Here is a 23,995-nt window from a genome sequence, read left to right as displayed (position 1 = left end):
GCCAAAACTGAAGTGTTAGTTCATGGCAAAAACAGCGCCAATCTGCTTTGGCTAAAAGACATCCGCTCATAACAAACTAATGTTTTAATTTTATCGTACCATTTCTAAAACTACTTACGTGATCTGTACAAAATTATAATTGCAGCATAGTTAACACTATCTAGGTGCATTGTTGAGAGTTACATCAGTGTGATATCATGGAAGAAATTGTTGGTTAATTGCTCAAGAATTTTTTAAGCAGCACAGGCATATTTTGCCACCATTGTTGAGCCCCATTCTCCTAGACTGTCTCCTTAGCAATTAACCCAATTAAGCGAATTTAAACTGAGGTCATGCAGGTTTATGACTGCTAACAGTAAAGTTACTGACAGTGGAAGAGGCACCTGCTGTTATGCACCTATATTGTCCTGAGTTTTCATAGGATTTAGTTTGTATTGAATTTTTTACCCAAAACAAGGATGACAACTTCCTAAATCAAAAGGATAACCACCCGTAACTTTCTACGAGCCACACATTTCCAGGATAGTAAAGCAGAACAAATAAAGACCTTGAAATAAATTACTGAATTAGAGAACTGAGGGAAGGAGGGGAAGGGGCAGAGGGGGCATGGAGAAAGAACAAAAAATTGAAGTGGAATTAAACTACTAAGAGCAACCCTATTTTATCTACAAACAAATCTTACAACCAGTACGTAGTCAGTGAATTACAGTCCACTTGAGCTGGAGAATATTTAGGATGCTTGATGAAGTCTCTCAGACTGTGCTGAAAATAGAGATGCAGTTCATACAGATCAGAAGATGGCCGTTCTTTTTCCTCATAGCTGGGGATGCGCCATTTTGCCTTCATTACGAATGCAGAGTGTATGCTTGGCCAAAAACCACATTGAATCTAAATACTGAGTGACATGATCAGTATAGTTAGATCTGCTATGTTCCCCCATTAGTCCTTGGATAGGGTCTCTTAAGTAAACTATCCCATCTTTTTTCATGAAGGACTACTCTTGAACTGTTTCTTTATATGCACTGTTGTTTCCCTGGTATTGGAACTGTACTACTCATCTCAACCTGCTGACATGACTGTGTGACACCAAATTGAGTTCATTGCACACTTTGATACCACGCTCCATTATTTGAATGAGCCTGTAAATCACTTCAGCAGTGTCACTGAGTAATTAAAGAGGTGGTTAGGTCAGAAGCATGAGAACAACTCAGAAACTTTCTCTCTCAAAAACACTTGTTCCTCTTGAATCAGAAGAAAAAGTTGTCCTATTCACAGGGAGATCTGCCTTGGGAAAGATTAACTGCAAGTGTCATCTGTCAATCCACAGTTAGTCACTACAGCTTTCTTCAGCTTCAGAACAGACTCCCAAAGAAAAATGTGATTAGCAGGTTGTTGGCACAGATGAATCTACACTCACCCAGACTCAGGCATTTTTGTCTAGAAATAGAGAAAATATTTCTCTGTCTCAGCCATTAACTTGAAGCAATCACAGATGGCCCATTATATTACATACACCAACAAACCCAAAGAAACGCCTTCTGTGGAATAAAATAGAGACTAGTTACCAATAAAAGTTTTCCAGAGTGAAAGAAAAAATTAAACAAATTGTTCTGAGGGATGGGAAATAAATAGTGACAAAATCAGATTTTAAAGACCTTCAAATGTCACTTCTGCTAAATATCTGGCCAATGCATGCAATACTTGGAATTTTTTAAAATTTGGTATGTTCTTCAAGTTATATATGTATTATACAGCTCTCTAATCTAGAAATTAAAGATGCTATAACGATATTACCTGACAGAGTTCCACTGCCATAGCCCATGGCCCCACTATTGCAAACCTACAACAGAGCTAAGCAGACACAAACTCTCTCTTGGGAAATTGTTTGGGACCATATTAACTCCTGAACTCAGCATTGTTTCTCCATGCCCCAGCAAGAGACCCTTGCTACAAGTTAGCAGGACAAGCAGCTGAACATAGGTCTCTTGATTCACATACTACAGTTTACAAGGCAAGTGTTCCTAAGATTATTTCCACCAAGAGGTATGAAGACCGAATATTACTCCTACACATTTACATATTAGGCAGAACCAGTACTCCAAAAATTCCATAGTTAACAGTTTGTGATTCCAACTGAGCATTGGCAGCACCTTGAGTCTAAATGTCTATATACTATTTGTGAAATTCACTTTTTCTTCCATTTAAAAACCCACATTCTTCTTTGTTCTCAGACTTTCGTCTAGTCTCATTGGTAGTATTCAAATGCTCATCTTTTTGTGTGCATTAGAGGAGCTGCACGCACAATTTCAGATTAGCAGCAAGTCAAGCCGCACAGAATTTAAGATGTTCTTCTTTACCTATAAAGCCCATTAAAATTTTGAACATTATCTCAATGCGGTCTCACCATATAAACGCTGGCTTTGTTTGGCATCCACCTTGCCTCAGTAGAGTCATCACACTTGAAAATGGAGATGCTCTGGCTAACAGTGCTGAGATTGCCTTAAAGCTATACAGCACCTGGAAACAATAAGCATGCAATTTTCATACAATATGCATATATAAATACAGACATATGAGTGGCAACATGAATTCTCAGCTCATTAAAAAGCAGCTAACATTTGAATTACTAACTACCATGCCATTACAAATAATGAACATTGTCAACTAAGAATTATATAGTTCATATCCAGAGGTGTAGGGATACCTATAGATATATGTACACATCTGGACCCCCACACTGAAGTCAGCTCCGTGTACACTCTATTACCATATGTATCATTCTTGAGATAAAAAAGAGCTTGTTGCGTGGCCCAGACTACCTTCTCTGTAAACATAAACTTCCACCCACAGTCACATCTTTACAAGAGAATAAATTTTTAATTACAAAATATCACTTCAAACTCAACAAAGAGTCCTTTTGGTCTTTCCACAGTAAAACCCCAAACCAGGATAAATATTAGAACTAATAAGTATAAACAAACTTAAGATATATTTTCAGCAAAGCAAAACAAATTTGTTTCAACTTTAACCCAACTTATGCACCAAACCACAAAGACTCACTCACTAGGCTCTTGTTGGAGACATGTGCAAAGGGCAAGGGCTGGCATGGCCAATGGAAACACTGCAAGCATCAGTGTAAATCCAGATAGCAGTTAAAGAAATAAATACAATTATAAAGCAAAACTTAGATATAACAAAGAAGCATAGAGGTGATCTTTTTATGCTTTTTTTTTTTCCCTTTTGGGATAAGAGTACCTTTATGCAGCTATTGAACAAAGTGAAAATTCCTCCATCAGAATGAAATAAAAATATATTGTTAAAACCTTGTTCCACACAGAAATTGATCAGACTAAAATTATCTTTAGAAAGTTACATTTCATGTTAGTTACTCGACAGAAATGAAGACATTTAAAAGATCATTAATTATGCTGCTAGTGGTCACGAAGTTATACAGCATTAAAAAAAAATAAATTTGGGTTAATCCTTACTTTATTAAAGATAAACCAATAGACATTAAGTCAAGTTTCACATTACTTTAAAAAAATAATTATAATTTATTATACTTTTAATTTTTTATGATATATAATTTATATTATTATACTTTTATCTTTTTATTACATATAATTTATATATTTTTTATTTTTTAAAATAATTTAAAATAATTAATTCTCTCTTGGATAGAGAAATTTGACATTCCAACACTGCACGGTGACTCATCTACCTGACCAGAATGCACTGGAATCATTTGCGTCCAGCGATAACAAGCAGCATATTGAGGCAATTATGATCAATTTGACTGTAACCCCTGTCTTACAGATCCTCTGGAATATTCTTGAGGAATCTTTTTTACCAGAAATGTCACAGAGACAATGACAGGGAAAAAAGCAGTCATATCCCCTGAATATTAGTACAGTATTTGAAGAATTGATTATATTAAATTAAACTACAAAATGCACCCTATGCAACAATAACACAAAAACAATGTTGCTTACTAAATTCATGAACAGGCAGCAGGACTGAAATAAAATCATGAGTTAAACAGATATCTATTTTTCTGCATTAAAGGCTTGGCCCAAATCTAAGCTATAACGGAGCTGAAAGCACTAATGGTTAGAGAATCAATGTTTCTTCTAAATGATAAGGCAGAGAAGGCTGCAGAACATTTACATGTAGCTGAGATATTAATCCATATAATCATGCAGTTCTGTGTTTCCATGGCAACCATTAGAGAAGCGTTTTCACCCTGAAGGAATTTTTCTTTCATGGTACTAGTGGAAAGCTGCCATTGGAACAGTGTTAGTTATCTGTTGCTCAAAGCACAGGAAATTTAAGAATAGGTATAACTATACTCTCGTTTTGAGAGAGGCTGAGCCCACTGAGACCAGAGGGGAAAAGTCAGGCAAATCCATATGGCCTGGAGTATCTAACTTTGCACTCCCTTTCACTCAATTCCCCCCAAAATTCCCACAACTGGAAATAGGTGCACACAAATTAAGATTAATTTCACCTGAACAACACCTTCATAATGAAAGGGAAACAAATTTGAAAGAATAGAAACAATTCCACATAATAAACACTTGGTATCACACATAAGCAGAGTCCAGCCCCTCCTCCAGATGTAGTTTGCCTTGCTCTGGCAGCCTGGCCACCCACGCCATGGGGGCTCCAGGTCACCCTGCATGGGTAACTCTTCCCTTGCAGTCCAGCCAGCCAGCATACAGATGGAACAGCTGGAAGGAGCCAAGGCATAAAGTTTACATATCACAACTCAGGATGAACCAAATCGCATGCTCTTCTCATGTAGGGTATTAAAACCAAAACACAACCATTTCTGTAAGGACATGGTTTATAGTGCATTTGAAGGAGTTGAGACGTCCACAAATATTAAAGAACTGTATTTTGAAGATGAAAAACTGTCATTTAATGTCAGATTACAGCAGCTTCCCAGGAATATGCTCTATGCTCTACTATAGCAAAGGCATCTTCCTTAACAACAAAGCGCTCTCCCTGAAACACCTCCCGGATTTCATCTCATCTCTTGAAAGCTTTCTCATACCCTCCCATAGCCTGAATTACTAGCAAGGCAAGAGGTAGGTTCAAGCTATTTACTGATGCCTTGACAGAGGAGGTACTACTGACACCAAAGAAGGCTTCAAGTATCAGCACCTTGTTATCTAAAAGTCTCTCACACCTTTTCTATGCAGCTTCCCATGGGCAGCTCCACCAAGCTCTGGCTCTTTCTCTCCTTCTGCAGTTCAGGCTAGCTCCTCCTATCCCTAGCACAGCTACTTAACCCTGTCTGTCCCTCACACAACCTCCTGTCCCATCCTCCTCACAGCATGGCCAGCAGACTCCAAGCGACTCCAACCAGCTAACTCATTCTTTTATCACACCCATAGCTATGAGGGCAAGGCTGTTCCTACTCGTTGATAGTTAACAGAGCTCCAATATATCAGGAGTAGGATTGCCTCCAGCACTATCTCTATCTGTCCTCTCACAATGCCTTACAGCAGATCAGAAAGGCTGAATATCAGGTTAAAAGTTTCCTGAAGAAAACATGAAAAAACTGATTCATTAAATGCTCTTCAAAAAAAGCCAGAAAACAGGGCTAAAAAGCCAATTATTAAAGCCAATTATGATAGTTGTCTGTGGCAGAACAGCATTTAACAAACCACTCCAGAGTCTGCACTCTTCCATTTTTTGAGGCAGATTACATTATGAAATAGAAATCATATAACTACAAATCACAAATACTGTCAGACTGAAGGGAAAACAAAAATGTCAGTAACATGAGATTTTACCCCATAATCCTATTATTTATTTTAATAAAAAAGCAAATTGACATTAAGGGATCATTTTCCCCAACTATTTAAAACAGCAGGTCAGCTCAAAGCAAAGCATGATATCATCCTTACATGCTCAGAGTTTTATTAGGAAGCATGTTGTATTTTGAACTCTTGCCATTTATATGTGACAAAAATACCAAATTTCTCACCACTTTTTTGCTGTAACCACTACAATAATACTGCAGTGTGTGAATTCTAGTAACTTAAATAACGTCTAGCTTAAAAGAACGAAAAAATAATACTTTCATAGCAAGCATAAAGTCATAACTCAGATACACATATCAAAAATGTAAACAAACAAAGAAAACCAACTACAAGGATATAAAACATTGCTTCCCCACTGTCTTATGGTTCAGAATACAGAAGTTAGGTTGTCTGTGTTTGCTTGCTATCTGTGCTGGAACACAGGATAAGAAATATGCAGAAGTCTTTTAAAAAACAAGCACCACAACAACAAAAAAAAACAAAGCAAGAAAGAGAAAAAAAAAAAAAAAAAGGGAAACAAAAACAAACAAACAAATCTCCAAAACAGAAACAAAAAATCTCTCACATCCCACCATCCCACAAAAACCAAATTCAGTTGGGTTTCTTCCCAATTCAAACAAGCTTCCATTATTCTCTTTCAATTCCAAGATCACTTTGGATGCCTAGACAAAAAATTAGCTGTTTGAAGTTAGTTTATGTGGTGGGTTGACGCTGTCCCCTCCTCAGCTGGACAAAGGTGAGAAAAATATAATGGAAGGCTCATGGAAAAAGGTCAGAGAGCAATCATTTATCAAATATTACCACAGGAAAAACAGTCTCCACTTTAGGGAAGTCAGCTTAATTTATTAACAGTCAATTCAGAGATGGGTAATGAACAGTTGCTGATGGGCTTGGCTATGGCCAGTGTTGGGTATGCCTTGGAGCCAGTTGGCACTGGCTCTGTTAGAGAGGGGAAGTTTCTGGCAGCTTCTCACAGAAGCCACCCTTGTGGCCCCCCACTACTAAAATCTGGCCATGTAAAGTCAGTACATACTAGTAAATTCTCTCATTGCTCAATGAAAATGTAATTTGTTGAAAATACATCTGTTTATGTATGACTGCTACCTGCATGAGCAGGTGGAAAATGCCAAATCAAAATACTTAAAAGTTCTAAATTACAATAACTGGAATGACCTCAATTTTGGAGTCATTACTAATACATATTCATATTTATCTAAAATAAGCAAGTGTTTAATTACTATCTTTTTTACACCTAAAACTTTAGTATGTGAAAGCATATTTGTCAAATACTCCTCTGATCATCTTTTCCTTACACTTTTGTCTTCCTAAAATAAAGAGAAACATTAAACTATCACTATGACAAAGGTGGGAATAACTAATTATAATTTTTTTTTTAGTAAACTATTTTTTATTAATGTTTTTCTAGACTATTTTATGGTACTTCTTGCTAAATTCTACAGGAACTCACAGAGTCTGTAAGCAGAATTTAGTTTCTCAGTTCTCAGTAGGACAAATATATTTCCAGGGAGCTGAAACAACAAACCTATTACCTTCCCATTTATTACAAAAAAAAAAAAAAAAAAAAGGTAGAATACATTTCCACATCTTCCACACAAGTACTCAAAAGGAATGTAAAATTTAAGCAAAATATTTTAATAACTCTGCAATGCATCTGTTTTGATTCAATGGGACATGTTTTTTGCCTCAGGACTTCTAGATTGCTGGTTGTTCAGATGGCTCACTCACATTTATTTGTATCAACAAATAAACAACAAATCTCTACCAGGGGATCATTTCAGCAGTCAGGATTATTTTTCTCTTTTGCAAGAGACCTCTAAATGAGGTCTCTTAAGCTGTAATAAGCTGTAAAAAATGACAGTTTTTAAAAGTGATTTCTAATGTATTTTACCTAGAATTTACCAAGGCATTAGAATGGCGATCTCTATTAAAAAGCAAATTCTTCACAGACAAATAAACTGAAATCAATTTCACATCTAAATAATGGGAGAAAAAGTCAGAGGCAGCCCCCTATTTGACTAGAAATTCAAGCTGAAACATCATCATCATCATCTTTTCTCATGAAATCCAATCATGCAAATACTTAATCAGTGACCTGTCAAACTCCTCCTCATGACAGTATCAGTATCAACGAATGATGCCCTGAGGTTTCAAAATGCACTGACTTTTCTATTACTCCACTTAGTGATAAACCCAAGACCAGAACGTAAACCATGACCTACTTCTTCCATTTTACAGATTTCCTTTACTGCCTCTAGTGATAACCAGAAGACTACTCTCCAGGGGCTACATCAGCATCTGAATCCAAGAAGGAAAATGAACATAATCCCAAACTCTTAACGGTCAAAGCTGAAATTTAGTCCCTGAGAAAAGAACATCTTTGCACATACTGTACAGGCCAACCATCTGTCTGAATATGTCGACAGAGAATATTTTTGTCTGAACAGCTACCAAAATCCCCAAACTGAACATAAAATTTGCTCAAAATTAAACATAATAAGCATTCTAAAACTATCATTATGCAAAAAAAACCCACCCCAAAACAAAACAAAAAACTGCAGCATCAGTTATTAATTTAAACTGAAATAGATCTTCCTGTCATCAGGCAATGAAATTCAGTATATTTCCTCCTCCTTTGGATCTACAATAACTATTCAAACTTTTTTCTACTTTTTGCTGTGCTTACACCTTTTGATAGCTTTAATTACTGGGGAAAAAATTGGTCTAAAATACAGGACATCAACAAAAACAGCATGCTCACAATCCTCCATGAAAACATGTACACGGGCATTACTTGGTATATCACTCATACGAGGACCAGAAACCCGTATCAAATGGGTTCACAGGAGATAAAACACTGTGCCTAAAAAGATAACAAATACAAGCAGTCTTAAGGGGATTATGTGAGAGATACTCTGCATATCTGTGAGCTAAACTGAGCTACAGAGGCAGCTGAAAGGAAATAAATTACACTGGCAAACAGTTTAAGGAAACTTGCTATTAAAGGACCATTGAGATTTGCACTGTTCAGACAGTAGTTGTGGGACAGTAGTCAGTGTGCTCTTCCCGAAGTACTCAAATACTTACTCATAACATGTCCATATTAACAGTGGTGACAAATTCAAATTGTTTTGTTACATTAACATAATTCAAAACAAAAATTTAAAAAACAAAGTAAGACACAAATATTAAGTCTGTGAGAGAACACAGCTTTTATTTAATTTTCGTTAAATCTGTCTAATTTACTTGCAGGTTCCTAAAAAATTAATGCTAGAGTTAGAGATATTAATATGCCATTTAAAAATACAGTTCAGTGATTCTGAAAGAACTTGAACTAGATATTTTAAAGAATTAATGGGATTCCCACATCACTCTAGTTACGAAGTATGGAACAACTCCAGAATTACTGAGCCATTCATCACGTTAAATTGACAACCCCATATAGTGAAACCATCAAGTGAACACTCTGCAGCCAATATGCTCAAAGGAACATATCAGATCCAAATGACATTTTCAGGTAATTAAAAGTCTAGAAATTAAATTAAAACATCACACTATATTTCAGTCTATATCTAAGAATATATTAAATACTAAGTAAACAGAACACCAAAAAGCAGAGACATTCTCTTATACAATGGTAAATCCAACTAGCTTGGTGTCTCCTCCCAAGACTCAAAAGAATTCCATTTTTTTCAGAGGTGAAAAGCAGAACCTCTGTTTTTCTGCATTCTGAAGTATTAGAGACGCTTTTATGACTCATCAGTAATGAAATGTATTAGATCATAAGCAGTATTTTAAAAATTCTTCTTCAAATATAGTAATTCCATTTGCAGCCAAATCAACATATGAAATAGCTAGTGAAATGGCTTTTGTAGAGTGATAAAAAATTTCATCATTGGTCTACATATTTATCCATGGAAAGTGACAGAGTACTACATGAGAAAACTCAGAGATCATCTGATGGTGATCATAATGATCATCACTACAAGTTCTGTAAAAAGTCTACAGTGCTTTAAAGAATCTACACTGACACCTAGAATTACCTCCCAGCAGCTAAGACAGTGGGTTACAAGGGGATTGTCTTAGAAGAGGGTTTGAATATTGTTCAAGCACATAGAAATGCAATATATGGGACTAATTTTATGTAGTAAAATCTGTTGATAGAGCAATATTGAATAGCACTGACAGAAGAGTAATTTTAGTGCTCTTAACATTTACAGGTCAGATCTTTTAATCTTACTTGCAGTGAACAAATAGTACTTTGAAAGCTGTCCAATTAATAGCAGCTAAAAAGCTGAATTAATCTATACTTTTGTGGACGACATTTTATGTAAATTATTTTTCAGCTTCAAAGTTGCCTACAGACAAAGCTCATTAAAAACAACAGTTTTATGCCAGTGCTACTCCCTTGATGTCAGCTAAATTATTCCCAATGCAAACTTGCACATGTGATTAATGTTGGACCTAATAACCAGCTAATAACTGAAAATCCATAAAACTTTCTTCCATTTATTTCTAGGAAGTATGAAATCTGCAGAGGGTGCAACGTAACTTAAATTATGGTAAACCACCAGATTCAGCTTCTTTCCATATTTAGCATCAACTGGAAGTTTCACAGTAACACAAGCTTCAATGGCAGAAATTCAAAATATGAAAGTTTGGTAAAAGGGAAAAATAATATTGGTGATTGAAAAAGGGGAAGAATAATCTTAAAATAAAGATGAGTGCTTCTGCAGAAATAGTTTACTCAGTTATAATAAATATATTTGTATTGGAATTGCATTAAAACGTTAGATAAAATTGTCCTGAAATGCATTTGACGTGACATTTTTTTGTCAGTATTTTTATAACAATCGGAAAACGGAATTGAACTTGGTTGCAGTGAAACAAATAACAAAACCCCCATAGAAGTAAATAAGAATACAAAAAGGAAATTCAAAATTCAAACTGATTAAAGTTCAATTCCAAATATAAGACGATTGAAAGAAAATTGACAAAATGTTTCACAGGTCAGTGACACCCATTGCAGTTTTTCAATAAAGTATCAGTTGTACAAGGGTTGGTTGTCATAAAAATCCTGTTGCTGGGAATGTCTCTAAATGGACTCAGTAGAAAAGAGCAAACTAGAAAGAGAACCATACATGCTGAGAAGGTGTCTACCAATCACTATCAGGCTATGGAGATTTGTTGTCCTGTTGCCCTCTCAAGACATGAATGACCCAAAGCCCCTGTCGTGCGTGTAAGGCCTCCAGGCCATGTCAGTGCCAGCGAGGGGCTGCGCGGGTCAGTCCCCATCCCAGGTGCCCGTGGCAGCTGTGCACCCTCAGACACACCAGGTCTGCCCGTGCTGCTGGGGCAGCTGTGAGGGACTCTGTGCACACCTGCTCAGGGGTCACTGTCACACCAGTGCAGCTCCTGTGGGCAGCCAACAGCTGGGCCGGGCTCCACATGGGTAACTGGGAGTGACAGTGTCTGTGGGACAGTGACTGTATGACAGTGACTGTGTGATGGTAACTGTGTGACGGTGACTGTATGATGGTGTCTGTGTGACGGTGTCTGTGTGACGGTGTCTGTGTGACAGTGACTGTGTGACAGTGACGGTATGACAGTGACGGTATGACGGTGACGGTATGACGGTGACTGTGTGACAGTGACTGTGTGACAATGACTGTATGATGGTGTCTGTGTGATGGTGTCTGTGTGACAGTGACTGTGTGACAGTGACGGTATAACGGTGACTGTGTGACAGTGACTGTGTGACAGTGACTGTATGATGGTGTCTGTGTGATGGTGTCTGTGTGACAGTGACTGTGTGACAGTGACGGTATAACGGTGACTGTGTGACAGTGACTGTGTGACAGTGACTGTGTGACAATGACTGTATGATGGTGTCTGTGTGATGGTGTCTGTGTGACGGTGTCTGTGTGACAGTGACTGTGTGACAATGACTGTATGACGGTGTCTGTGTGACGGTTTCTGTGTGAGGGTGTCTGTGCGACAGTTTCTGTGTGACGGTGTCTGTGCGACAGTGACTGTGTGACAGTGATTGTATGACGGTGACTGTGCGACCGTGTCTGTATGATGGTGACTGTGTGACAGTGACTGTGTGACAATGACTATGATGGTGTCTGTGTGACCGTGTCTGTGTGATGGTGACTGTGTGACAATGACTGCATGACGGTGTCTGTGTGACAGTGACTGTGTGACAGTGTCTGTGTGACAGTGACTGTGTCACAGTGTGCACCTGCACAGTGGGAACAGCAGCATGAGATAAGCAAATGTACCATGCAAGTATCTTACTCTATTCATATTAAAAGCTTAATTGATAAAAATTGTTCTAATACATTTTCACTGGAATCTGTCTCTCTGACTCACTCCCTTATCAGGGAAAAGAGAAATTTACAAGCATGTTTGGATGTTCTAAATGAGATCAGGACTAAATCTGCATACCCCGACATGCATTACAACACCTGCAGAACAAAGCATCTTGTCAACATGTAATTTTGTTCTTTATACAAATTGTGTCTGAAAATGTACTCAAGTAAATGGGGTTTTTACACTTTCATTGAGAAGAAAAGGTACTACAAACTCCAAGACACGATCAGGTCAGATCTCATATCTCATATCTGATGCATGAAAAGACTCCACTAGCCTCAACGAATGACAGATTTCTCTGAATTCCGTAATTCTGGGCTTAAGTGCACTGTGATTTGTACCTATACACACTGCCACAATCTCCAATAACTGTTCAAAGCTAAATATACTTTTTAAGTATCTCTCAACAGTAATATCCCTCAAAACAACTATTAATGTCATTGTTGCTCCATTAAAAAAAATAAAACTACACACAAAGAAAAAAAAATACCAACTAACCAAAAAAAAAAGAAAGAAAAATAAAGTAGCAAAGAATCATATTTTCAGATGCACAGTACAGAAATCTGATTTTTAATGAGAGGGAAAGGAGACATTTTTTGTATAACTACAGACCCAACTTTTTTCATCCTTTTACAGCAATATCTTTTGCCACTCATATCACACAAGTATCCCTAAAGTTTTTCGCAATCAGCACCCTTTTCAATTTCCAAACATTCTTAGACTGGTTTTCAGAGATATAGGTGAGACTGAGCTGCTGGATCTTAGTGACACAAGTCATTTAGAGAGCAGGTAATTTTTCCTCATGCTGCCCCCATGTATGCCCTTTTTCTCTGAGAAAATTTAATAATGACTGATTTTCTCTGGAAAAAGGAAAAGAGAAAGAACTTGTCTTTGAAAGCCTGCATAGTAGCATAAGAGAAGGAGGCAATTTCCTTACTCAGTTTCAATGCCAATTACCAAGCTGTGCAACTCACAGCTCTCACTGGGAGCCAGCACCTGCCAACTGTCACTAGACCAACAGAGAGAGAAGAGACACAGCAATGTTTTCATACACTTCTGCAGTCAGAATTAACAAAATTAAATAAAATAATTTTTAACAATCTAGCCAAAACACCATTTGCAAATGTCCGTAAAATGGTAAGAGGATATTTCTAAAAGTCTGCAAAGAATATTTCTGCTTTTATATCTCACTGCACCGAGAAAACATGGTCAGCAAACTTAAGAACAGTCCTAATCCAGAGTAGGGCAAAATCAGAATACTTGTTTGAAATTGTTGATGTGACTTTAAACTCACGCAAACAACTTCAGACTGAAGAACAGAACAACCTAGGCAAGTTAAGAAATGCGTGTTTGCTCTTGTTAGCTACTGCCTCCTCTGACCCAGCTTCTCATCACTCCCTGCCCTGAGATGTGAGATTACATCTACTGAAGTTCTCAGGCCATCAAGAGAACTTCCAGGGAAGATGAAAGAACAATCCAGAACGAAAGCCTGTTTTTCAAGTTTTAATGAGCCTTGAATTTGGAGACAAGCATGAGTACAAACAATATATCAAATTGATATACTCAGCAACAGAAAATTTTGCTGTTTTTCAGGAAAAGTTTTAAAATGTCACCCAAATGCACACACTGGCATTTTTTCATAAATACTAAACAAACTCCCAGGTAAAGATCCCACAGAACAGGAATAATTAAGTCAGAATCAATAAAATTACCCTGTAAATTAAGAGACAGAAACCTACAAAAATAAATACAATTTTTATGTAAGTGCTTAGCAACATCCTGAAGGTTTAGAGGAAGCACAAGTGTCTGCGTTCTGTGAAGTTACTCCCAACACCTAAATACTGATGTTCTATACTATAGTAAGTATCTTCATCCAGAGAAAGCGCAATCTAATCCCAAACTTGCATCTGGATGATAAAAGTTAAAGAACGAGTGTAAACAGCTAACAAAAAGTCCTCTCAATTAAATTCACCTATTTTTAACTCTGAATTTTGTGTTCTGACAGAACATTCAGAGGAGGAAGATCAACTGACAAGCAAAAAAAATACTGAGAATGTGTATTTAACAACTGATTCTCCCAGAACAGGCAAGTATTAGCCTCTGGAGTGGAATTGGAATGATTACCTATCTCTTATGAAGCTGAACTGAAGTTTGCCTGCTAGCAGACCAAAATTTCAAAAATTTAATTTAGTAGCTACACAAATGACCATATTCCCTTTTTAATTAATTTATTATCTTAGATTACAATGGATCCAAGACATGCCAAATAAGTACCCTTTGGCCGCTTGCACACCCCATTAAATAGCATAGTATCTAGCCAGTACCCACAAAATAAATGTTTACTCTTCTATAAAGCCACTTAGTACTTATTAAAAAAAGTTCAATTCCTCATTAAACATGACAGTCCATGAAGAATAGGCCAAGAATATCCTATATGTTTGGAGGGCTTTAGTTTAAACAATCACAAACAAGTATCAAAACTGTTCTACCTAGAAGCATGCTAACGTTAACAAGCAGCTGTCTGGAGATAGGTACTAAACTGCTGGAATAGAAATTGCATTGCAAGGTGATCCATATCCTTCACTGTCCTTATATTAATCCAGTTTTCCTTCAAGCTGGTCTGGAAAGAGTATCTGAAAGCTGATTAGTTGTTACAAAAAATATATAGGTGCTTTGGTAGTGTTAAATAATCACAGAACAGTAAATTCTGACCTGTTTTCATTGGTTTATGTGATTTTTTTTTTAACAGTGGCTAAAAACCTACATATATTCCTTTCAAACTCTCCTTTATCTTGGCACTTGTACCAAACTATAGTGCTCGGTATTTGTTGGGTTTGGGGGGCTGTTTTGTTGATACTTTTTAAAAACAAAAAAACAGCCAACACACCTAAGTGTTGGGAAACCTTAGTGACTGTTTGCAGGCTAATCACTGTCACTTAAATACTATGTTAGCAACACTGCCAAGGATAAGATCAGCTAAAAGTATTTAGTAGGTCACAAAAGCCTGCTAAATGAATGTAAACAAAACCGAGGTAATACGTAAGTATATGGTAATGCATTGAAGTATATTTCTTTCAGAGTTGTCCAAGTTAAAATAAATCCTGTGCACCTACTCTGCTTCCTTTCAGTATATGCATAGGCGAAGTCTGGATTATGTGAAGATGCTGTAACTTCACATACAAACATCACATTTGACTGGAGTTAAACCTTCTGAATTAAAAAAAAAAAAAAAAGCTTTTTATCTTTTGAATGTTTCAAATGAGATCTCAGAGAAATGAGACAAAACGGGTTTTATGATCCAGCCACATTTAAGACTGGGTCAGCTGGTCGGTAGAGAACCCATAGAATGTATTTCTACAAAAGGATGTGAGCGGAAGTGGCAACAGCTGTGCTTTATTACAAACCCGAGTCTGTTTTAACCAGAAAACTTTCTTTATGCCTTTAGGTTTCTGTAGCAATCTCTGCCATTCTGTGCAGCAGGTAAGTAAACTCCAATCTTCACAACAACAAAATACTTGGTTTAATCACATTTGCCTTTTTCTGTGTTTCACCTATACAGTTAAGTGCAAATTAACCCTTTTTCTCACATATACTACTTTCCTTTAGACTCCAAAACCACATTTTGAAATCATCCAGCCTAATAAAAAATGGACTAAAATAATGCTAGTAATAAAAATGCAATCATGTCTTTTTCACTCAAACCCCTTTAGTTATCTCAAGTATTCTTAGCTAATAAAACCCAGATCACCATCACTTTAAAAACAAAAAGCTACTTAGTATTTTAAAACAATTATCTGCTCTACTATCCCAGAGAGAGAATTTATATTGTTCTTACTTCTGTTTCTTGGTCAATATGAAATTTCCAAGATGAATCAGGGAGACATACTTCAGTCCAAGAAATTCCTTAAGTAACCACTCATTTTTTGCACATATTGACAGATGATCCCCAGAAGAATAAAAAGCATCTTCCACCAAGTAAATGTACTTGTTCATTTCAGTAATATGCTGCAATTAAATCAAAATAATTTTTACACTGGCATTTTAATAATGGAATTAGTAACTTCTAAACAGTTCTTCAAAATCATCCTACTTGAGATTATCTAATTCTCTTCCCTTTTGTTTTTGGGAGTATTTAATAGAGGTAACTTTATTCTTCAGTTCACTATCTTGAAACAAATAGGAGTGCATGAGGGGGAACACCTTGTACACAGATATGTTTGAGTATATGAATATAAGTTAATTTAATAGCGACTGGATGAAGTCAGTGTGTCAAATAAGACAGTTAAGTATTTTTTCCATTAAGAATTTTTTTTTAATAATTTTAATTAGGTTTTGTCAGTGCTTTCCAGACTCTGACTATATGAATACCAGATACTTAAAAGGAAATGAATTCTTCATCTAAAATCATATATGCTCACACGTATAATTTCTTTATAAAAAGACAAGAATTATCAGGTAAATTGGTTGAGATAAGAATTACCATATATTTACCATGTATTTTTCAGTTAATACAGGAATAAAGTTTGCAAAACTCTACTTTTGAATGGGGCAGATCAACATCAAGAAATTAAAGATGCAATGAACTATTATGATGAGGCAAAGGAATTAAGATCTTATTCAGCATTCCCTTAAAACTCTGACAATAAACCTTTTCTCCTACACTGACTAAAAAGAAACCCTAACTAAATAAAGAACCCACAACCAAAGCATCCAAAGACTCCATCTAACAAGGCCTAATGCAAAACTGAAACAAAAAATGTTTAAAGAGGAAAGTGTAAGTATCACTTAAAGTGTAAGTGTAAGTAGATGTTTAGAGTGGAAGTCAGCATAGGTACCTTCCAACAGTTATCCTTCAATGGTTTTGTTTGGGTTTTATCTGCTTGTTTTACAATATTTGCAGAGTACTTATGTCAAGAAAGAAATTAAAACAATCAAAAGCAAAATAATATGTAATTTTTAAAGGGCAGTAAGTGCTGAACTTCCACCTTTATTTCAAAAACACCCTATTACAGTCAAGTTGTAGACTAATTCTGCCATTGTGATGGCCTGTTTATGCATTTTTCAAGGATGTCATGGCTACACCTAGTCTAAGCAGCAGAACTGGATACTTCTTCAAAACATGCTAAAAATTTTTGGAAAAATTGCAGGGTCAGGGAAAGTCAGAAGGAAAAGATGTAAGAAAAACACAGAGCAAAGCGAGTTCCGGAAGTGACAAGAAGAAGGTGAAAAAAGGAATGTTTCAGAATGCTTGGCTTCCCAAGATCTATTTAAACAGCAGCTGGTCTCCCGGGGAGCTCCTTTATAATGAAAATCTGAAGTGGAAACTGTTCAATATTCCCAAGTTCATTTTTATAAAAGAAATAAACTGCAGACTGCTGATGAAAGGGGAGCTGGGCTTCTGGCAATACTACAAAACAGAGATGACCTTATTCTTCAGAAGAAGACATTCAGAAAACAAAAAGGTGTTATTTCTAGCTGCTCTTCCTCATTTATCTTAATTATTTTCTTTTTGCTTTGCTCAAAAATGATCATAGTGAAAAAATGCAATGTTCTACTAGTAATAGAGAGTTCACACTTCTAGAAAAAGCAAGCCTTATCAACAGGTATATTATCCTTCTAAGCACTTTTACAAGTTTGCTAATAATACTTGGTAAAGGAAAATAAGTCTTGCCCTACAACATAGATACATTTAATCTATTTTTAACTTTATTTAAGGTCTTATCACTGAGTAGTTGGCAAGACAACTGATTGCCTTTATCAAAACAAAGTCAGCTTTATTCCTAGTCTCAAAGAAAGCATTCTAGTTGGAAATACAGATATCTTGAAGTAATTCTTCATTAAGAAATATCTGAGGTATATGACTGCTTCTCTTTTCTCACTGAAGAAAAAAAAATGTTTTATTTCTCCTAAGCTCTGATGAATCTTAAACATGAAAAGTCTTAAGAAAAGACAAATGGAAAAACAAAACTATCTGTGAAAGGTTAATTTATGGTATTCGTAAAATCAGGACAGGTTTCAAAAAGTTACACTGCACCACATATTAACTGACTTATAAGTAGGCACCAAAAAAAAAAAAAAAAAATCAGTGTTTTTACAGTACACAATAATTTAAAATTACATGGATTTCTGTCCTGATGGTGGAAAATACAAAATTTCCCATCTCACTGAAGCTGATGTGTTAGAATCAGTCACTCTTCTGTTGTCTCGACCCTCTGCTTAAGACAAGGCACCCAGTTATCTCCCCATTCAGTCAGCACCATAACTAGGAACAACACTGAGACAACATGAACATATTCCACTAAACAGCATCACTTTGTTTTAAACATTTACATTCAGATTTTGAGTATGAGATTTTTTATGAAAAATAAAGAATAGAAATGTATGAAATTCTTTCATAAAGAATAGTTGTATTAATAGACCCAATTCTTCTTTCCTATGAACTTAAAGATTAAGAACTACAACTGGTTACAACGTAAGTGTTAACTGACTGTGGTGGTGCATTAAGTGGTTAAAAAATTCAATGGTTAAAAGTTCTGTACCCCCCTGCTCATGTTTTGAAGTTGGTTTATCCCTGCAATTGTACCCTCCCTCAAGTTGTCCATCTGTCCTCACCCTGCCCTTTTTTCCAGACTGTTCCTTGTCAGTCCTCCCCATGAGCAAACATCTTGCCTAATTCCCCACCTACCTGATTGTCAATCTTTCTTTGTCCCTGCCTTCAGTTCTAGGAAGTTCCATAGTACTCGGTGCACCATTGGTTTGTATAGGTTGTACCCTCCCATTATGTCCTCTCACTGGTTATTGTTTTATAAGCCACTCCTAGTGATCCTCCCACTCTCTTTCCTTATTGGTTGAGCCCGGGTTCCCACCCCTTGGACCTCTCCATTTATAAGTCGTTGTACCACAGGTTCTGGGCTCTTCTGCCGTGTCCCTTTGACAGTTTGTTCTCTGAATAAACCCTTTGGCTTTTTACAAGCAGGAGAGTCACGTCTTTGTTCTTGCTTCCAGCCTGCGCCTGTTGTTCATCTCAGTGCCACAGAGCTACAGCTCTAAGCCACTGCTCCCATCAGCCTGCTTGGGGGTAGTGTTCCTCTGGCACCAGTGCTGGGATGGCAGAGAGCGAGCCCTAGACTCTAGCATGGTGTCAACTGATGAAGCTTCTGAATCCTGCTATGTAATCTCCCTGAAAACAGACCTATCACAAAATATCAACTAATCCACAGTGAATCTAGTAGTGCATTTCAATACAATTACCAAGGAAAATTATAAAGGGCATTTAGTCTGTAACATTTTTTCATTCACACATTGAATATTTTGTCTGTTGGTATAGCTGTCCTTTCAGAAAGCACTGTTCAGACTGTACATTGACTTTCTCCCCCCACGTTGGGAACGACAGAATAATCTCATAAGGTATTTTATGCTGTAAGAGAAGTCAGAACAAGGGATGTTATAGGATAATTCATATTGTAAGGGACATCAGGAGGTTTGCAGCCTGACCGTCTGCTGAAAGCTAAGACATTTGGTCAGGTTTCCGGGGCTTTATTTTTTCAGTCTTGAATGCTTTCAAGGAGAGAAACCGCACAACTTCTCTGAGTAACCTGTTCTAATGCTCAACTGAACATGTAAACATCTCTTTGACTTTTACAAACAAATTACATTTTGCAGTTGGTATGCTGAAGTGCATTACTCATATTTTGTGGAAAAAAACCCCAATTTCACGCAGAATCAAAAGGAGCAGTAAATTCCAGTCAAAGTCTAACAAGTCTGAGTACTCGCTTGACTAGGAATAACTAACAGTAATGCATCTGTTCAACTCCTGCTGAACTGGAGAAAATTGAATTGTCTATGTTAAAATAGGATGTTTCCAATAAAGGTATAAAAAGATCACTCATTTCATGACAAAATCCTGATCTCCAAGCTAACTCATTTGCATGGAAACAACATATAATCTGTTCACTATGTGTCAATTATAAAAACATAACATAAATAAAAGCAAAGAACTTGTCAAATATGTATATTTATATTTCTTCATTTTAATACACTGTATCACAACCATAGCTCAACCATATCCCTTATTTAAGACACAAGAGCTACTAAGTTACGGCAAATACTATTTTACCACATCCAAAAGACTACTTGATGAAAACAAAACCCCTATGGTGCAGTGGTAACTCCACCAGTTTTATCCAGATCTCAATTCAGCGAGAGGCTTACATCATCTTTTTGTAAGTATTTGTCTCAAGAGGTTGTAACAAATCCTTGAGATAAAATGTAAGAAATTGGTGTGAATCCAAACAAAACCCAAATCATCTGTTACTTTATTTCCCAGCACAGAACCCTGCAAAACTTTGCTAAGTTAAGCAAAAAGACAGGATATGCTACAGTCAGAATTGCTGATTTCTCTGCATAATTTGGACTACTGAGGTTTCTCAGCATTTCTATAGTTTACTACTACTTAACAACTTAGTCAAAGTGTTCTGTATGACCTTGCTTTCTGCCAATGCATATAAAATATACACTTAGAAACCACATCGAAGAATTTAAGATTTTAATTTTTAAAAAGGAACAATGGAGGAAAACCACAATAATTTTTCTTCAAAAAATGACTATGTATTGAAGCCAACAGCATAGACAGCCTTCAAGTTAATGCTGTGCTCTTTCATTTATCTCTGAAAATGTAACAAAGACCAATCAACTTCTAAGAAGAAAGTACTGTGTTGTTTCAGTGAAGAACAAAAGCCATCTCACAGTCTCTTAGGAGGAATAAAAATTGAGACCAATGTCTGATAAAAGCACAGAAAAAGTGACTGGAGACTGTGGAAAGGAGACTTGACTGGGCTGACATAGCAAGTCAGGATGAGGAGGAAAAAGCAAGGAGATGGGACTGAGTGAGGTATGAAGACAAACTTTGGAATGGTCAAGACCAGGAATACCTAAAACACTAAGAGGGACCAGCTACAGGAAGATAAAGGCGCTGTCATTAGGATACATATAAATGACAAAATGCAAAGGACTGTGCTTGCAGAAGTCTAGCAAAAGAGCCCTCATGCACCACAATACATTCTAAAGACTACAGTAAAAAGGACTTCAGTCTTCCACCATGTTTCCACTACCTGAGCAAATGCATTACAAGTTACACCATCCTGTTTTACCACTGCTGTACATAAAAGGGATTGCACTCTTATAATATCACTCATGATGGTAAAGTTCAGGAGCTTTTTGCAAAGGATTAAACTTTTCCAATCTTCTTTGTAACCAAATTTTCTTTGTAGGTCCAATACAGTAAAACAATAAGAAATTTACTTGGAAAACTGAAATTTTTCTGCATTTTCTGGGTTTGTTGGCAAGTTTGGTTTTTATTTTTAGTTCCCTAAAATTTGATTTTCTAGGTTTTAATGACATTTATGGGACATGTATACACCTTTTACTTCACAAACAACAAAAGAACATTATTAAGGTTACTAACAGGAGGTATAAAATGATAAACTGTTGTCTGTGCAACCAAAATTAACTTCCCTTGAGTGTGTTGGGTTTTTTACAACACTTAAATAAACTTCTTACTCAGTGTTTCTTATTCAGTTACCTTGACTGAAGATGATACAGAACTTAAGGCAGGTAGGACTCTTGTTTTATCTACTGAAGAACTGAACTTGCAGAAAGAAAAAGGGACAGGGGTTCTGTAATATGCCACAAAGCCTTGAATGGCTAACATTCTCTCTGTTGTAGTTTCCTTCATTCCCCTTACTGACTTGCAGCAAACCATTTAACCTAAAACTTGGGTAGCTTGTGATTAATTGTAATTTTTTCTTTTTCCCCATTCACTCTTCAGACACAATCACAGATGTGGAGAAATCAGGACTATTATAAAAGCAGTAGCATGTATACCTTCAGCAAACATATTTACAAGAATTGCAGAAATTTCAAACTGGACACCAAAAATGAGTGAAAACTTTTCACCTAACCCTCTTTGTCCCTTTCTTCACCATCTGTAGAAGTGTTGTCTCACCTTAGGTAGTGTTTGATAAACTACTAATACTTTGTGGGGCATTCTGATCACATAATGATAAGCCCTTCAGCAAAGCTCATGTAGATGTTATCAGTTCTGTCTTCAAAGCAGAGCTGAGTAACACTGAATAAATAAATAATGGGATCACACAACGATCAATGAAAAATACTGAATTCTTTTAAGTGAGCTCAATCTATCCCATGCAGTGAAAGACAGGATTCCTGTGGGGAAAAAAAAATACTATATGATCATGTAATTAAGACTGTATCAGAAGTACATGCTCAAAAAGGCACTTAAAATCTCTTTGTTCCATAACCTTAATAATGTGGGATTTCTCTACAAAAGGTGTTTAAGATACTCAATTTAAAATTCTACAAAATCAAGTAGGTTCTTGCATTACCATGAAGCTGTGTTGCGGTTGCATTATTTTTCAACACCTCTCAAAAGTGAAGCTGGTAATCTCTTGCTGGTTTAAAACAGCACTGTTTATAATACAAATATGGACCAGGACAGAAGTGTTTTGCTTAGGTTATTTTTACTTTTTGCAAAATTTAGAGATGGAAAAGATGTATTTTTTTATTATGTCAACTATCACTAAAGACAAAAACATAAAACAAGCAACACATATTTGAATGTAAATGACCAAACAAAAGATTCATACTACCAACAGTTTTCAGAAACATTAAGGTGAGTTCTTACTAAAGAAATTTTGATGCATTATCATTTATACAACATGGGCCAAAGATCATCCTTTCACAGAGATCAGTACAGTATTTGCACTACAAGGACATTTTGAAGTTACTAATGCTAGATGAAAAAAAACAGATAATTTTTATAACTTCAAGTTATTTCAGAAAGCTTTCCCCTGTCTTATGTAATTTCAAGGCCTACGTTCACGATTTTTCCTGGTTTACAAGTAAGTCTATTCAAAAGAGTCTAAATAACACACTTGTTAATACCTCCTTTGATACAGCCTCTTCTGCACAGGTGGCTGCATCTTAAAGGCATATTTTTCCCTAAGTTGTATAGCCTAATAATTATATAACGGCTTCTTTTTAAAACGTTAACAAACCCTTAAGTGCTTTAATAGAACTGTATTATAATATTGTTATATAACTGTGACTATGCTAGAATATTACACTCGAAAACATTCACAGCTCGAAGGTCACAGTTTACTTTCATTACTAAATGGAGCATAGTTGATTAACTGCATAGATAATCTCCTGTAGATTTCATAAGCAGTATTAAAGAGCGCTTCATAGAGCAGCTGCAGTTCCTAAAGAGCGGCTCTCGGAGGTGCAGCTCAGGCGCGGCATCCTCGGGCAGGCTCAGACGCTCCAGGTGCCTTTAGCGGAGCTCAGCAATGGCATTTCTGCCCTCACCAGGTTACTACAGCCGCTCCGAATTACTGACAGCTACGGAAACGCGGCACTGAAAAAAGCCTTTATTAGCATTTTACAAGGAGATAACAAAGTGAAACGCTATTATTTTTACTGCAAGAAGGTGCACTAAAAAAAAAAAAAAAAATAACCACCCTTTTCAGCTCGTCACCACTAAACACACCCAAAACGCAGATACATCAGCGTACGGCGCAAGGCTGCGGCTGCTCCGGCACGCAGACCATGGTGCTGAAATGATGCGCTGGAAGAGCACGGTACGGACGCGTTTTTACACACGCTGCCAAAATCCGTACGTGCGCCATAAGAAACGGAGAGGAAAGCGCGCACGAGGATTCCCCTGCGGCAGCATCCCGGTCCCTCGGCAGACA

The 23,995-nt window shown here is 36.7% G+C and overlaps 1 protein-coding gene across 1 annotated transcript in view; it reads right to left on the bottom strand.

The window, feature by feature from the left end:
- CNTN1 (contactin 1) overlaps positions 1–23,995 on the bottom strand; it is a 217,410-nt gene that overhangs the window by 192,910 nt on the left and 505 nt on the right. The window lies entirely within an intron of this gene.

This window comes from Hirundo rustica, chromosome 4 (genome assembly GCF_015227805.2).
Source record: "Hirundo rustica isolate bHirRus1 chromosome 4, bHirRus1.pri.v3, whole genome shotgun sequence".
NCBI classification, from domain to species: domain Eukaryota; kingdom Metazoa; phylum Chordata; class Aves; order Passeriformes; family Hirundinidae; genus Hirundo; species Hirundo rustica.
Note: the sequence above shows the minus strand (reverse complement) of the source record. Positions and strands in the feature narration are given on the sequence as shown.